Raw genomic sequence first — 17,512 nt, forward strand, 5'->3', positions numbered from 1 at the left:
CGGCAGAAAGTCAGGCAGGTGAAAATTTATCGCTGACTCGAAACTAATTGAATACCGCCCTAAGGCTGAAGAACAAATTATGGGTGAAAGTAGCATGTGTGTGAGCACCATGTTATATTCCTGGAATGCAAACATCGTAACAGGAGCCGAGTTAGGAGTGGGAAATGGGCAGCTTCCTGGCTACACTTTAGGGAAGCATGTGACTTCCCTGCACATTGTTCCAGCCTGCATGCTTTAATCTGGGCCACGGTTTTGCATACCGCTAGCTCCAGCCACTCTGACTCCTGCACAACCGTCGGACACCTCCTGGACAAATCCCTCCTTCCTGTCCCACTTGCCTGCCTGTTCTGTCCTAGACACTGACATACTTTAGGTCGCAATTTCGGCCTACCTGACCTCGCTCCTTATCTTCACTGCTGCTCTGTTCTGCCAACGTTCTGTCCGACCACTTTGGCACCTCTCTGCTTGTTCTGCTTCGGTCTTCCGTCCTCTGAAGACTGGGCTCTAGTCTACAGTCAGTTTCTGGACACTTCACCTCCACCGCTCTGGACCTCCACCGCTCTGTCCCATCATTCTGTGAATTCTTTGCTCACCATTACTGTGCCCAGCTTGTGGCTCCACCATTTGGAGGAGGAGCTCCATTCAGCTGTCAATGTTCACATAAAGGGCATGTGTGCGACGGGGGGGGGGGGGGGTGAGGAAGCACTGAAGATAATAAGAGCTCTGAGAAGGGTCCTTTGAAAACCTCACAGGTGCTGCTGCTATAAATTCAGACGGTACCAGAATGGTGGCGGAAGAGAGATGGCCATTCCTGGGCGGTGACTGGAAGGTGGCTAGTAGTCCACGCAAAAATGGTTTGTTCAGTGAGCTTAATATGGGAGCGTTGCAGGCATGTCAATGCAAGCGGCTGCATTCCCAGATGTACAGCTGCATCTATAGGAGGCCGTGGCCATATGGAGAAACTGAACCTGCCATAGGAGTGGCGCAATTTTCGATGATGTGAGTGAAGGGTGGCGTATAAGGATGCACCAATCGGAATTATATATTGTGAGGCTAAAAGTGGGCGTCTCAGTCTGCACATTCAGCCACACAGATGTACAGGGAAGGGAAGGAATTTGTAGGCCATGTGGGCGATCGTCAGTAGATGCTACTGCAGGCGCTTTTGCATGCGACTCATAAAATCAGCTCCATTGTGTGACCAATTGGTAAGAGTGTATGTACAATATCATTGGTGTGCATTGTTTCCTACATTGTTAAATCAGCTGTGCGCCTCCCATCTGTCAAGTGTATACCCTACATTGTAGTTCGCTACTCCTTTATATAAAACTGATTAGCTCAGGTGCTCTGTTTTACTTTTCTGACTGCAGCCGCATCCTGCTAAAAGCATTGAGCTGAATATCTTCCTAATGCATATGGCAAGTCATTCACTTAGCATAGGCAAATGCAGAGTGGTTTCCAGTTGCCCAGAAACCCCCCTCCTCCTGGCCAGCAGATGAAATCATGACGACAATAGCAGTAGTATAGAATATGGTTTTACTACAGCTGCGGCCACAACATGCAATACAAAGGATGTCACGGAGCTGCTGCTAATGCAATGCCCAATGGCAGCAGCTTCTCCTACCAAGTCTCCTCTGTATGTGTGGTTCAGAGTGCTCAATCAGTGCATTAGGCCAGAGGGAACAGAGAACAGCTGCCAGCAAGAAGAAACATGCATCATAGAATGAGGTGGGAGAGTGTAGGCTTAGATAGTTCCGTTCTGTCTCCTACTGGTTATTTTATATGTATGTATATATATATTGTTGGACATTTAACTGCTGTGGACAGGTCTGACAACAGGAATGTTGAGGCCCGGTACACTGAAGGTACACGTCCCAATCCACCTCCATCCCATCCCTCCCTGATAAAATTGATATGACTATTAAATCTCATGTCCGGACTGTGTGAATGGGTTACGCTATAACAGACCCAAGAGATAAGTGACTGTATCCTAACTTGCCTATCACCAGGATTCACTTTGTTTTGACAATCTTTCTGAAGCACTTAATTACAACCCCACTGACTGGCCTGGCAGCTTTTCCAGAAAGAAGATAGTAGAATACTTGCCTCTCCTGGAACAGCCGCAAGAGTCGGCATTGTAAAACAGGGGAGGGGCTGTGATGACGAGATCGCAGGGGCACACTCCTGCATCGCTAATTTAAGCCGACCCCATGCCCCCTGCTGCACACCGCTGCATGTTGAATGCCGTTGCTATAGACATTTGTAATGTTGATTACTAATACAGTGTGTACTGTAGTATATACATTATCCAGTGTATAATAAGACCTACGTGTACATATATGTCCATGGCCAGTGCTAGGATCTTTTTCTGCTCCACAAGAATCTTGGACTTGTGTCAATGTTCGGCAGCTTAGGTGGGCTAGCCCTACTTCCACATATAAAGGTTTACTGTGATCTCTGGCACTGCGTATGTCAGAAGTATTACATACACTGCACTTTGTTCAGGCTCTAAAATCAAGCATGTGGAATCACACACCCCCCCCCCCCCACTAGGAATCATCTGCGAGCTCCTTCTTTGCCTTGCTAAATGTGTTTGTGTTTGTAATGTTGATGATACACGATTAACTAATTACCTGTAAGTTAACAATGAAGTGTATCATTATGCTGATGATACGCTGGTCATCATGATCTTTTAACTGGCTTCAACTTTTCCAGAAGAAATTCAGACTATTCATTAGGTGATATGAGAATGCAGAAGAATGTGCACCTGCTGTATGTGTGCAGTACATAGGGCAGGCTCTCTCTCACAATGCAGGGCAACTCTTCTGTATACAGGATTTCCAGTCCAATTATACCCCTTTCAGACTAGCAGCAAAATCCTGGGTTATTGCACGTGAACACACAGCAACCTGGGATTTTGCTTAGTCTGAAAGGGTTCTTAAAAACAAGGGTTGAACCCAGGATCTACCTGAGTTGCAATGCAGTGTAAACGGGTAACCCGAGTCATCCGACCGAGGGCCAGTATATAGCATAGGAAGAGCCGGCACTTGGAGATGATCTCATCTACAAGCACCGGCACTACATCGCCGTGGCAGACCCGGGAATAAGCCGCCTTTCTGTAAGGGATCTCAGCTGGGTCGCATCCAAGTTGGACCCAAGTTTAGAATCCCGGGTTCGACCCGGCATTTTCATCTGAAAGGTGTATGACTGTATGTTTTTCACCTATTACAATGTCCATGCCAAACACAGTATGCAGGATGGACTATTAGGACAATGGACACTTTGAAAGGTGCATTTACAAACATCAAAGGAATATTAAAAGTTAAAGCACCAACCATGAGATATCATAATTATACCAAAGCTCCAACATTTCTTAAAATCTTTAAAAGGCTGGAGGTGTGAAGGGGGTAACCTTGAGAAAATATGAGACCTATTGAATACTTATAGATACATATACATTTAATACCTTGGTTCCAAATGGTTTGAATTATTCTTTTGACTTCAATGTATTTGATTTTTTTGAGTAAAGTATTTGTACATAGTAATGTTAGGTGTAATGTAACAGGTTTCTTGCATATGATTCATTATGATACAATCCCAGTAATTATACATACAACTGTACATACCTTATATCTGTATAAACTGTCTTGGTAACACTGAGCCAGTATGGAGTGTTTTCTAATAGCCCTATTAGATCACATAGCAGCCAGACGGGATGTAGACAGCATCCCGGTGTGTGGGATGCAGACGGCGGAAATACTGGCGCCAAAATCCAGAGAGCGGTACCATAATCCCGACCGCCGGCATCCCGAAGGTAAGTATAGGGCGTTAGGGGGAGGCTTAGGGGACGGGGTTAGTGTTTGGCATTAGGGGGGGTTAAGGGAGGGGAGGAGGTTAGGTTTAGGCATCGGGGAGGGAGTGTTAGCTTTAGAGAACAGGTGGTTAAATCAAATTGACTGAGGTACTAATTAAGGCACCTGTGGTCAAGCATGGATATCCTTAAAACCTGAACGGTGCCTTGAGGACTGAATTTGGGAACCTCTGACATAGCAGGAGGACACTGAAAGGATTAAACCATTACATGCCTTTACTTATTGTGGCTCTGTAAGTATAAATGGTATCATATTTTACTTTACAAAACAATCTCACAAACGTCCTATAGTAGAAGCGTCTCTTTACTGAGTGCTCTGTTTCTCCATTGAATGCTGTGAAAAGACTGTGGCAATGAACGGGTGTTGCCCACAGGCAGCAGGAGCGACTTAGGGGCATATTCAATTTGGAGCGAAAAGTCAGTTACCGGACTTTTTCACCATCATCGGGGGTTTTGCCGTCGAAAAGTTATCGCGCGCGTCCCTGCTTATCTCCTTATTCAATTCCAAATTGGCGAAAACGGGACCCAGTGAAAACAAAATTGGCGAAAAGTCCTGTCATTTTTGGGGAAATTAGCTTGACACCCCTCAAAAGATGCTCTGACATGGGGGTTCACTAGGGGTACCCCCGAACAGCCCTGCTAAAGGTATGTGGGGTCTTTAAACGGTCTCAATAGGTGCTGTTTTGCATTTTTTAGAAGGTGGTGAAGAATAACATTTAGTAAGTTTTTTGGGGCAAAATAAGTAGTTCCATCAAATTTGGGGTACATGAAAATGGGTGTAAGCATATTTTAAAGTTGCTAATATGAAGTTTTAAAAAACTTGAAAAATCCACCTGTCTCAACTACCTGCAATAAAAAAGAACACCTGGGGCATACTTGGGGACCCCCCCCAGAGTCTATTTCAGTAGTTTAGAAGTTTGTCCCCCAAAACAAAACTACTTTTTTGGGTGTCCTAAGGTACTTTTTTTTTAAAAAATTGACACAGATTACCTTTGGAGGCCTGTCCAAGGGGTGCAGGGTGGTTTTTGGAAGTCTTCACCTCAAAACCCCAATTCTGCACTTTTTCTCGCCACCTATTCATAGGTGATAATTTTTCGCCAGGTCTGATGCATTGAATTTTCGCACCGGAGAAAAGTCGGACAAATTGAATACAGGGATAAGTGGAATCGTCGAAAATGACGTTATCGGCGAAAAAGTTTCACAGAGAGCGGCTTTTAGCTCCAAATTGAATACGGCCCTGAGCTTTATCCTACAGCAGAACCAAAAGGTAAAGTTCCTCCTCCTACTACTTTTGGAGTAATCTGACTTGTGTGATCATGAGCACTATACTCAAATCTACCTTTCCTCCCCTGATCTCTCCCCCTCTCTTCTGACTCGTATCTCCAACTGTCTCTCTGCTATCTCTTCCTGGATGTCCCAGCGATTTCTTAAACTTAATATGTCTAAGACAGAGCTGATCGTCTTCCCACCCTCCCACATAACCTCACTTCCCACTATTTCTTTATTAATTGATGGAATAACTATCTCATCTAGTCCTAAGGTGCGCTGTCTTGGAGTTATCCTGGACTCATCCCTCTCCTTCAAACCACATATCCAGAACCTTTCACAGTCCTGTCGTTTCCATCTCAAAAATATTTCTAAGATCAGACCCTATCTCACCCAGGATGCTACTAAAACCCTCATACACTCACTGGTCATCTCCAGATTGGACTACTGTAACCTCCTCCTATCTGGCCGCCCCAAATCCCATCTCTCTCCTCTCCAGTCTATCCTTAATGCTGCTGCACAGCTTATCTTCCTCTCCAAACGCTGTACATCTGCCTCCCCTCTCCTACAAGCCCTCCACTGGCTCCCCTTCCCTTTTAGAACCCAATTTAAGGTTCTCACGCTCACTTACAAAGCCATCACCAAATCTTCTCCTATATACATCTCTGATCTCATCTCCCTTCACTCTCCGCTCTCTTCGTTCAACTAATGCACGCCACCTTTCATGCCAGCTGATTACTTCCTCCCACTCCCGCCTCCAAGATTTTGCCCGCACTGCTCTCCATCTCTGGAACTCTCTCCCACTCCCCATCAGACTCTCCACCTCTTTGCAATCCTTCAAACGGGCTCTTAAGACCCACTACTTCATCAAAGCCTTCCAGCTATCATTCTAACTCCCTGCTACATGCTCCTTCCCCCCATCTTCCACATCTGTGTCACCCTTGTTTGTCTTCCCCTCCCTTTTAGAATGTCAGCTCTTACGAGCAGGGCCCTCTACCCTCTTGTGCTTCTCCCTACTTTCGTTTCATCTACTTCTTACTCAACACTAGGGCACCTAACACTTGGTTGCTTATGCTCTGTTGCTTATCTGGGTGTTATGGTCGCTAATGTAGCAATATATATTATCCATGTCCTGGTTCTGTAGTGTATTGTTCTGTAAGTCGCTTGGTTACAACTTGTTTATGTACTTTGTAAGGTGCTGCGGAACACTTGTGGCACCATATAAATAAATGATAATAATAATAACTATTTATTCATGGTAGGATCAATTGCACATTTGTATGGTAATAATGCATGGCTGACTGTCACATGTTATTATAAGTTGTTCATGTTCTTAAAAAAATAGTTTCTTTAGTACAAATCCTAATTTATAGTCTGCAGACATCCTTGTTGAGAAATATATTCAGTTGTAATATTAACATAATCTTAGCTCACCAGTGAGGGAGAGGAACAAGTCCACAACTGTTCTGTGTAAGTGGCCTTATCCCTACCATGGCGACATTACTCAGTAAGGCTCCCTGGAAATTTAGCAACTCAGAGTAATATGTAATATGTATCTATTTAATACTAATCTGTTTTTACTGCTGCTCCCAGTTTTATATAGTAATTTATTAGTGCGTTATATGAGGTATTGATCAGACACATAACCCCCCCAGTCATCCTTTTGATTGATTTGCATAGTTCAATTTAACCTTTTATTTAAGTCTCATGTGTTAATTTTCAATAGATTTCTTAATCATTTCTGTATTCATAACGAAGTACCCTTTGTTATATCCCCCAAATTACGAAATTACACATTTAATGTTTAGAACCCAGTGTCATGGTAATTTTCTTTAAAAAGCTATTTAAAACTGACAATGCAATCCTGTTTTGGGGCAATTAAAACTTCTCTCTGTCCTGTGGTTTGTTCTCACTCTGTAAGGGGACAGGTTCAGTATCACAGTGCAGCTGATGTCGGCGCTTAGAATACCAAGGTAAGTAGCGAGTTTGGGGGGAGTGTTAGGTTTAGACTCTAAGGGTGGAAGGTTAGGTTTAGGGGGAGGGGAAGAGGAGGTTAGATTTAGGCACTAGGGGGCGTGGTTAGGTTTAGGCACTAAGGGGGGAAGGTTAGGTTTAGGGTGCGGGGAGGGGAGGAGGAGGTTAGATTTAGGCACTAGGGGGCGAGGTTAGGTTTAGGCACTAAGGGGGGAAGGTTAGGTTTAGGGTGCGGGGAGGGGAGGAGGTTAGATTTAGGCACTAGGAGGTGAGCTTAGGTTTAGGCCCCGGGGAGGGAGGGTTAAGATAGGGAGAGGGGGAGGGTTAGGATACCTACCGACAGGTGTCGGTAACCTAACCCTGTCGGGAAGCTGGCATCTGGATTTTGACCGCCGGGATCCCGAGCACCGGCATCCCTTAATCATCCCCTCTATAAGAGCCTCTAACTGTTCTCACTGTCATATATGCTTTTCTCTAGTGCAGTGTTAACATCTGTTATGTAATGCTGACACTGTCTCAGAACAGAGGCAAGAAAACTAGGGATGAGAATCAATAGGCAAACTATCAGTCCTATCGATGTTTCACAGGTGGAGTCTGCCCCGGGCAGGCAACAACTGTGTTTGTTGAGATTATTCATGTGAGTGACTCTATGTGTCAGATGTGACGGGGAGTAGAGAGAATGCTGATTGGTCAGGTCAGCAGGGCCGTAGTGAGCCTTGCCAGACCTCAGTAATTTTGCGGTGTGTGGCCTAATGTCAATAGACATGGCCACCAGGGTCGCCGAGAGGGGTTGGGGAGTGAGTATTAATTACCGGGTCTGGGCTTGCTGGAGGGGGCCAGTGGGGGCCCAGGTCTCAGCCGCCCCCTCTTCCTCTTACCTCTCAGCAACCGCAGCAGTCTCCTATGCCTGTGAGGGGAAGCGATCACACTGATCACGCCCCCCCACCACCTTTGCACCGAGCGGAGGGAATCACAGCGCCCCCCACCCCAGCACGCAGTGCTGCTACGTGGCACTGTAAAAAATTTGGGGTTTTTTTTACATTTGTTTTTTCCTAAGAGAGCGTGGTCAGGCCTCTCGTGATTAGGCAATGCCCCCTACCCCTGGACCCGGCACAGCTCTCAACACCCCTGGCGGTCACACCTCCTTTAAAAAATTAGTACTTGCCCACCACAAAGCAGTGCATTGCGCTCCACAGGGGGGTGCTGTGTGCCCTACAGCCAGAGAGAGAGACCAAATAAGCCCAGGAACAGGAGAAACTGGAGGAAAACTGCACTGCATGTAGTCTCTACATGCTTGGTAGGGATTGCCATCAAAATCGAATAGTATTATTGACAGAACCTAGGATGTTAATAGGTGTAGGGGTGTGTGCACATAACTAGGTTGAGTAGCAATCTGTAATAAGTGCACCTGCCATGACTGTTTTTGTCTTCATCACTGTTTAGAGAGATAACAAAAAGTATTTTGTTTTATCCGTGCATAGGGACAGTAAATTGTGCTACATATACACAACTGTCGGAACTACAATGACATAGGTTGGAACAAGCAATCAATTTGTACAGGGATGAATTGGGCGGTTCAGCACAGGATAAATATGCCACAATTGATTATACTCATGTAGTACACTGATAGAGTGCTTCTTCAATTGTAAGTGTTCTAAAAATAACAATAAATAATTTATACAGATGATCTGTCAAATGCATATGAATAAATGCTGTACACAATGCAAAAGCTAAAGAATTGGTCTGCAGGTTTAGGTGTAATCTGTTAAGCGTTAACATTAAAAAGAAAAACCATGTTTATACCAGTGTTTCCAAAACTCAGTTCTCAAAGCACCCAAACAGTCCAGGTTTTAACAATATCCATGCAGATTATTAAATAAAATTGACCGAGCGACTAATTAGGGGCCTGATTCAGATGTGGACAGAATTGCACAGCCGCACACAAGCGGCTGTGCAATTCAGTCCATTTAAAATGCAAATTCAGAAGGAGGTGTCATACACCTCCTTGCTGCATTCGTGTGATCCCAGCGCTGATCCCACAGCCTCGCCAGGTCCTGGCAGCTTGCGAGGCCTGGAAGTCTGCGTGCACCCACGCAGACCCTGGCCTCGTCGCTCCCGGAAAACGGGGGTGATGCCCCCGTTTCCAGGAACGCTGCCATGGAACGCCCCGCTCCACCTCCCAATCGCCGCAGCCTGTCAATCAGGCTGCGGATGGGAAACTCTGCGAGCGGGCTCGCAGTTGGAGGGCTGCACATGCGCTGTACACCTGCTGCACGTGCGCAGTCCTCCAAACATCAGAGATGTGTGCTAACCATCGGATTAGTGTACATCACTGAATCAGGCCCCAAGTCACCTGTGCTCAAGCATAGATATCCTTAAACCTGGACTGTTTGTGTGCCTTGAGACAAAGGGCCTGATTCAGGTTAGTACATAAACTAGATAGTTTGCTTACTAACCTAATGATGTAGCCTCTGCGTAGGACCGGTTATGCGCACGTGCAGAACAAGTTCTGCAATCACGCTCATAGTGTCCCCTGAGCTGCAGCCTGATTGACAGGTTGAGGCTGTTTGGGGTGAAGAGGCGGCGGCGCCATGCTGCGTTCCAGGAAATGGGCGAGGGTGTTTATTTCCTATAGACACCTCCTGCTGCATTAGCATACGTATTAGTTGGACAGTATTGCACAGCCACTTCCTAGTATCTGTGCAATACCGTCCACATCTGAATCAGGTATACAACAGTTGATTGACAGGAACTGTCTGCAACCATGCCAGCAGTGAAACTGTGCAGGTAAAACCTGATGATACAGTGTTTTATAAATAACCCAATGACACAAATGAGTTCTACCAATTTATTGAGCCAATACTATTATTTAAACACATTTCAAAGTATCAAAATGTGTGAAGATATTTTACTTGCAAGAAAATATTGACTGTTATCAGACAATGACAGAAACTGACATAGTACTCATTACAGGTGAAACAATTGTTACAATGACTATCCTAGATTATATTTTCAGATACCCAGTCAGCAGGCATTGCCAATACCACAATAGGGCTACAACCATTTTCTTTGTCAGACCCCCCTCATGCACCTAATATGCTATTAGAGCCTCCACTTGCCTCTTTTTATGCCATCAGAACCCTCCACATGCCAGTTTCTATGCAATGAGACCCCACGTACACATACCCCTAAATATGCCATAAGAGCTCCCTCTTGTTTCTTTTTACATGACATTAGAGCCACATCAGTCATGCCGCTATACATGCCATTCTAGATCCTCAGTCTACCTATATATTCAAGCCAAACATAAAATAATCCAAAATGTATGGATAAAATAAACATCTGGAATGAGGAATGAATTATGAACCTATTAGATCCCGCAGGACCGATGTCTAAACAAATCTGTGACAATAAGCTGGCTTGTATGATAGAAGCTGCTGTGTGTCACTATAGAGGTGGAAATAAATGCACATTTCAGTGCCATATACATTTCTGGACATTTCATATCTGGGAATGCATTACCTGTGGACATATTCTATTACCAGACCTTACCGAGTAATGTTGGATGGGGTAGTCACCCTAACCATCCTGATGCTACATAGACTGATACTGTAATAACTTCTTAGTGGCTGGTAGCTGCATCCTTAAGATTATTAGCAGTATTATACATAGAGCAAACCCCTCCTCGGCATGGTGTATGGATATAGTGAATACTGATATGGTGCAAAGGAACAAGCCAGGTTTAAAAGATTTGTTACATCACATACCGCTGTAACAGCGGATCTGGTGGCAGAAAACGATGAAACATGTTCATTGGCTTCATTATAGAGACTCCAGCACATAAGAATGCATGACTAATTATTTCGGACCATAGTTTAATCAAGCGTATAGTGTGATTGGTTGCACAATACACAGTTAGAGCTAACAAACATTGAAGAGTATAAGTAGATTATATAGATATTATGCCATGTATGAGGACTCTGAAATGTCAAGCACCATAGACAAATGACTAACACACACAATGCAGCAGAAATGACAGTTCACAACCAGACAGTCACATTGTGTATACTCTACCTATGCACTGCACATCCGGAAACTTATTGCACACCCCTCGTACTATGATTTCCCCAGTCTTTAGTTCATAAAACCAATGCAGACCCTGTACTACACACCCACATCATCGATAAGGATTTTGATGATATTGCAGCTTATTTCACAATTTAAATTGTACCCATCTGGGGGCTGTTCCTTTCCTGTTCTGCCATTTAAAATGTGTGATAAAATAATATTCCCTTTATGTTGTATCTGGACAGATTATACTCATGAGCACCGATAGGGGGGAGGGAGCGGGTACAGTTTACCTGGGCCCGGGCTTGCTAGAGGGGCCCGGTGGGGCCCGGGTCCGGCGTCGCCCCCCCCCCTCCCTTACAGCAGCTCAGCACACAGTTTGTGCTGGGCTGTAGCAGCCGGAGAAGTCTATGGCTGTGGGGGGGAGCAATCACACTGGTCGTCCCCGCCCCTGCTTAGCCGGGCTGGGGGGCTTACAGCGCTGCAAAAGTGGTATTTTTTGTAATTCTTTGGGGGCATGGCCACGCCTACCGTGATTAGGCCACGCCCCCTCCTTTACCCAGGCCCGGCCGGGCTCTCTACGGCCCTGACTATACTGTGTGAACATAACAATTAGGAGCACTCCCTGACAGGCACTTGGTACACCATACAATTGAAATTGGCTGTGGAGAAAGGGTACAAAGTGTGTAAATCTATGATGTATGACCGTTTCATACACAATCAGAGAATTTGTTTTCAGCATGCATTAAATTACATTGCAAGAGTCTTATGGCTAGCCTGACTGATGTACAGGAGCCGAGAAGATCTTGTTTATATCGATGCAGATTCTAAAAAATCTTTGTCTTTACGTTCCAATAACATAGCAATCATCATTCCTCCAAAAGACATGTCATAATTGTTTTTAAACTCCTTATGCTGTAAGTTTGGTCAATGTAGCAACCAGCCCAACTCAGGTCTAGTGTCTGAACTGACACACTTTTTTGAATATGCATTTTTACCAGACTGATTTATCTGCTTTAGGGCTCTATTTATTACCATTATTTTTACTAAAATAAAGTGAAAAGGGGTGTTTTCACACCCTTTTCACATTATTTTAGTATCACCTATAGTTATTACAGGGCAATTGGAGTAGAATTTCATAAAATTCTACTCCAACCCCTAAGTATCACTTATTTTTAGTAATCAGATCGCATTTCCCATAATTGTAATGGGAAATTTGATCCGACCAGAGTTACTAAAAATAAAATGTGAAAAAAATACCTAGGAAGGCCCTGTGATAATAACGCCACCTGGAGGTGGACTTATCCAGGGTCTCCCCCGGTTACCAGACTCCTGCTCCGCTCTAACGGGGAGAGCAGAGCCGGGAGTCGGTCCCAATAATCAGCTGTGTGGTCTAAACAGAACGCAAGCTGATTACTGTAAAGAAAAATAAAAAATTGTAAAAAAAAAAATGAACTTACCTGACCACAGGGTCCGGTGGTTGGGGCTCGGTGATGACTCCCCTCTGGTCAGCTGGTCTCCCATAATGCACTGTGGCCCGGTCATCAGGTGATCGGGTCTCAGTGCAGTATGGGATATCACCTGACCGGAGGCCCGGATCATGCAGGTAAGTGTAATTAAGGGGGTCCGCAATTGTGGGGTGTGTGGCTTAGCACCGGGGGCGGGGCTTAGCGCCGGGGGGTAGCAGCGGCGCCCGGTCGGCGCATGCGCGGGCACTTTGTCACAGTATTTTTTCTGAAAATACTGTGACTAGTGTGCGGAGGGGATTAGCAGGGACAGAGCTTTATCGCAAGCTCTGTCCCTGCAAGGGATTTGTAGTAAATCCCTGTGATATTGCCTGAATTTGCAATGCGAATTCAGTCGTTAATATCACACTACAATCTGCATTCAATATGCGGATTGTAGTAAATAGAGCCCTATGACTGTTATGGTGAATTAGAAACACGCAAAAGATCATTACACGAAACTGACAAACACAAACCTATTCATAGCCGGATTTACAACCGCTTATGCATGGATTGAGATGAACAATCTCTGGATAGATTACAAGAGCGCTGTTTTTACCGAGGCAGGCCCAGTGATTGGAATCCATCACTGGTTGATCATCTAGGCGAGCAAACTAGCAAACTTCCATTGAGTTTATCTCGGCCAGTGCAAAGACTTTCGGGTACAACTTGTCTAACGGCAAGACTAACTCATAAACTAAAGGTATTATGCCAAAAGTTGGTCATGAGCAACATTTCAACTTTGACAGTCTAAAAAGCTTGGTCTTGGACTGCCCTCTAATCTCTAAAGGAGATGAACAGAAAAAAAAATTGTTAACCTGGTGTAGTTAGGCTTAAAAAATATTGGCATATTGAAGTCTGTATGCTACAGAAAATGCATTTACAGTAAATGATGACTAACAGGCAATTTCACAACACTAACATTTGGTTATTACCAGCAACACTGACATCAGACTACATAGGATAATTTGTTAGTGCTTTCCCAAGTATACATTTTATAGAAGGGTTCATTGGAACTTTTAACTGTGACCTCTTGTTTCCGACCGCCGGCTTCCCGACTGTCAATTCTCGGCAGGCTACTAATAACAGGCATTGAAATCCCGACGCCTGTCATTAGACTTATGCCGGGCATACCGAATGGTTAGGTTTTAGGGCTAGTGGAAGAGTTAGGGTTAGGCTATGGGAAGGGGAGGTTAGGGCTAGGCACCCCGGGGTGGGAGGTTAGGGTTAGACACCCCCATGGGAGACTTAGGTTTAGGCTGCGGGGACAGGGGGGTTAGGTTTAGGCACTTAGGGGGGGTTAGGGTTAGGCACCCCTAAGGGAAGGTTAGAGTTAAGGGGGGGCAGGATTAGGGTTACTTACCTTATTCCGCTGTCGGGATCTTCACCCCTGCCGAGCTTCCAAAGTCGGCGGTATAACATACTGTTTCCCACTTTAACTGTTGGTGATCATTTAATGAAGTCGGCCAGTAACAATTCTAAGATTGAGAACACTTTCACAAATTATATACATAGAAATCACAGCATTATGTATCTTATGCAAAACGTGTTTTGTCAGGGAAAAAAGAGTAGGACAATACATTTAAACACAAATTATATGACACTTTTCAAGAATCCCAGGATAAATTATAGGTAGAAACAGCTGATGAGCAGTGGCGGAACTAGCGGCGGTGCAGCCGGTGGCTTGCACGTTGGCCCACTGTGGTGCAGAGACATATAGCCCCTGCAGCCAACAGCTCCACTGCACCCGCCGCCAGTGTCCCCCCAGGCCCCACAGTGTAGCGAGGGCCGCAGTGAGTGCGGACTGCACTACACAACAAACACCGCCGCCGGCCCCGGGTAGTGCACTCGTACTACCCGGCGGTGGTGTGTTTGTTTTGGCAGCCAATGAGAGTCAGATAGACTCTCATTGGCTGCAGCGTCCATGGAGGGAGCCGAGCTGGAGCTCACTCATGAGCTCCGCCTTCCGGCTCCCACAGTGGGTGATGGGAGAGATGTCATGACATCTCTCCCGTAGTGCAGAGCAAGAACGGGTCGGGAGGATGGAGGAGCAGACAGCGGCGGGCGCAGGAGCGGGGATTCAGGTAAGTGTGTTTTTATTTTTTGTGTGTGTTTGTTCTATAGGTGGACTACTACTGGGGGCACTGTACATAGGGGGGACTACTACTGGGGACACTGCACCTATGGGGAACTACTACTGGGGGCACTGCACATAGGTGGAACTACTACTGGGGGCACTGCACATAGTGGGGACTACTACAGGGGGCACTGCACATAGTGGGGACTACTACTGGGGGCACTGCACATAGGGGGGACTACTACCAGGGCCAGCCCGTCCGTTACGCAAACTACGCAGCTGCGTAGAGCGCCAGCCAGCAGAGGGCGCTGTGGGCCGCGGTCCCCAGCCCCACAGTCCTTCCCGCACCCTAAAGCCACCGTTGCCACACTCCTCCTCCTCTCCCCACCCCCCCTTCACTATATTTGAACTGTAAATAGCTGTACACCATTTCTTGTTTCAATAAAATGCACTTTAAAAAAAACAAAAACATGAAATTATTTTATATCATGAAACCACAATTAATTGTAAAGATCTCTCATGCAGGGCTAGAGCGCATCACAGCCCCCATAGTCTAAATTTTAATGTTTAGACCATGTAGTCACTACTGTAGCATATACAGTATATCACAAGATATCTGTCAGAGACGCTCCTTTTTTATGAATAAGTTGCTAATTTAGCTAAAATTATGACACTCCATAATAACCCAAATAAATACAATAACTGCTGCTTGTTGCCACATACTTAGGAAGATACAGTAACACATTAGATACATATTAAAAGAATGTGGACCATGCTTATTAAATATGCTATATCAATATAATGCTAATGTCAATTAAGGGTAGAGTGACTCTGTCTATTAAAGGGCTTCAGAAAGGGGTGTGATCACCTGTCAAAATGGTTTGATAGAAACTGTAGCTGTACACTACTTACAATACCAGGATTTGAAGTTCAAGAGAGCTCCATTGAAGACCTGTAGCTATATTTACGAAGCTGCAGCTTTTGTAAGCGGTTGGAACTGAAACTTTAAAGGGGCACTAACATTCTGTGTAAAGCCCGGTGTGCTTTTCCTGAAAGTTAGTGCTGCTTTAAATGTTCAGCTCCAACCTGCCTGGAAGCTTCATAAATATAATCCCTAGTCCAGTTCTATTGTTAATGTACAGACAGTCTGAGTTGTGCTGTGTGAATAATGCATACAGTTTTTATTGTTCCAGAGTTTGATTTATCCAACTTGTTAGAGTAATTTATAGGAGATGGCTCATTATGCATTGGTGTTAAGTGTTTGCCTTGGAGAAATTAACTTTTTATAAATTACTTTTTTATCTTGGCATTATCTGTTGAAATATTGACTTGTTTATGTCCAAACCCAAACTGCTTATGCTCATTTATAAGATTTCATAAGTATTTTATTTTATATGCAACAAAAATATGCTCTATTAACATAATTTTAGTAAAAATAAAAGTACCAGTGTGGCTCCTGCAGCAAGTCTGTGTAAATCTCCTTATTTACTGAGAAAATAATAAGGCAAGGCATGCTTTAAAAAAACACTGTATATACAGGAATTGCTAATTGTGTGCTATGTCACTTATCTTGTAACATGAGTTACCATGGAATGACCGGATGATCTTTGTTAACTGTGAGGACACCTATTGGAAGGACCCACAAATGCCAGGCCAAATAAGAATCATGGAACACTTCATCTATATCATTTTGCATATGTACCTACCTATAGATAGACCGAGCCTTCAATGGTTCTTAAGGTTGCTTAATGATCTTCTCAGTGATATCCTTTAGTAGTACAAGCTGTTTTGCTGGTGTTAGCTTTGTATGCGATCTTCATTTTACTTTAAGTTAACTCTTAGTTATTGAGTTAATTGTCTACTTTAACGGCAATGTATTTCTGAGTGCTAATTCTGTGTTACCTGTCCCTGATTTTGGTTATGTTTCTGGTATAAGGAACATCTACTATTCTCCATGTATACAATGTACCAATATTCCAAATTCCAGCTATTACAGTATCCATGAGAAGGTGTGCTTTCCCACCATCAAGGGATTCATGATTGTATTATGCATACTAGCATGTCCATCTGACTGCAACCTAATTCACCTGTTTAATGGTCTGGAATCCTGGGAATCACTACAACCTGTTGAGTTGCACTGTTATGACCTCAAAATAGTGATCTGATTATCATGCTATGAGGAATATTTCGCTGTGGTCATTGTACTTTTCCCCTATGCCTAGGCTTGCTCTATTACTGGTCTGGCCAGCATTTGGTGAAATTACAGTATTTACAGACATCCTCATGTTAGTTCTTGGAGTATTGTGCAAGTTATTTTGGCTCTTAGATGTGCACCTACATTGATGTTTAACCCCTAGGCAGATGTTTTGTTGCATATACCCTGACCAAGTTAGATTCCAGAAGACACTAGCTTATTTATTGCTGGTTGGGGCCCAAGACTGATGCCCCACCCCTCCTACCTGTCAGCACCCCAGCACACGCTGCTCTGTGCTGGGCTGCAGTGGGGGCAGGGAGACTGCTGCTGCTGAGCAGCAGTCTTCTCTCTTCTTCCTGTGGGCGAGAGCAAGCATACTATGCACCGCCCCCCCCCCCCCCGGATTTGTGCCGGGCTGAGGGGCTCACTACACCCCTCTCCCCTGCGTGCAGCGCTGCAAATGGGTTTTTTCTTTTTCGAAGGGGGTGTGGCTATGCCTCCCACGGTTAGGCCACACACCCCTTTAGTAATGGAGTCTGGGCCGGCTCTCTACAGCACTG

The sequence above is a fragment of the Taudactylus pleione genome, unplaced genomic scaffold, assembly GCF_031769625.1.
Source record: "Taudactylus pleione unplaced genomic scaffold, aTauple2 ptg000436l, whole genome shotgun sequence".
NCBI lineage: Eukaryota > Metazoa > Chordata > Amphibia > Anura > Myobatrachidae > Taudactylus > Taudactylus pleione.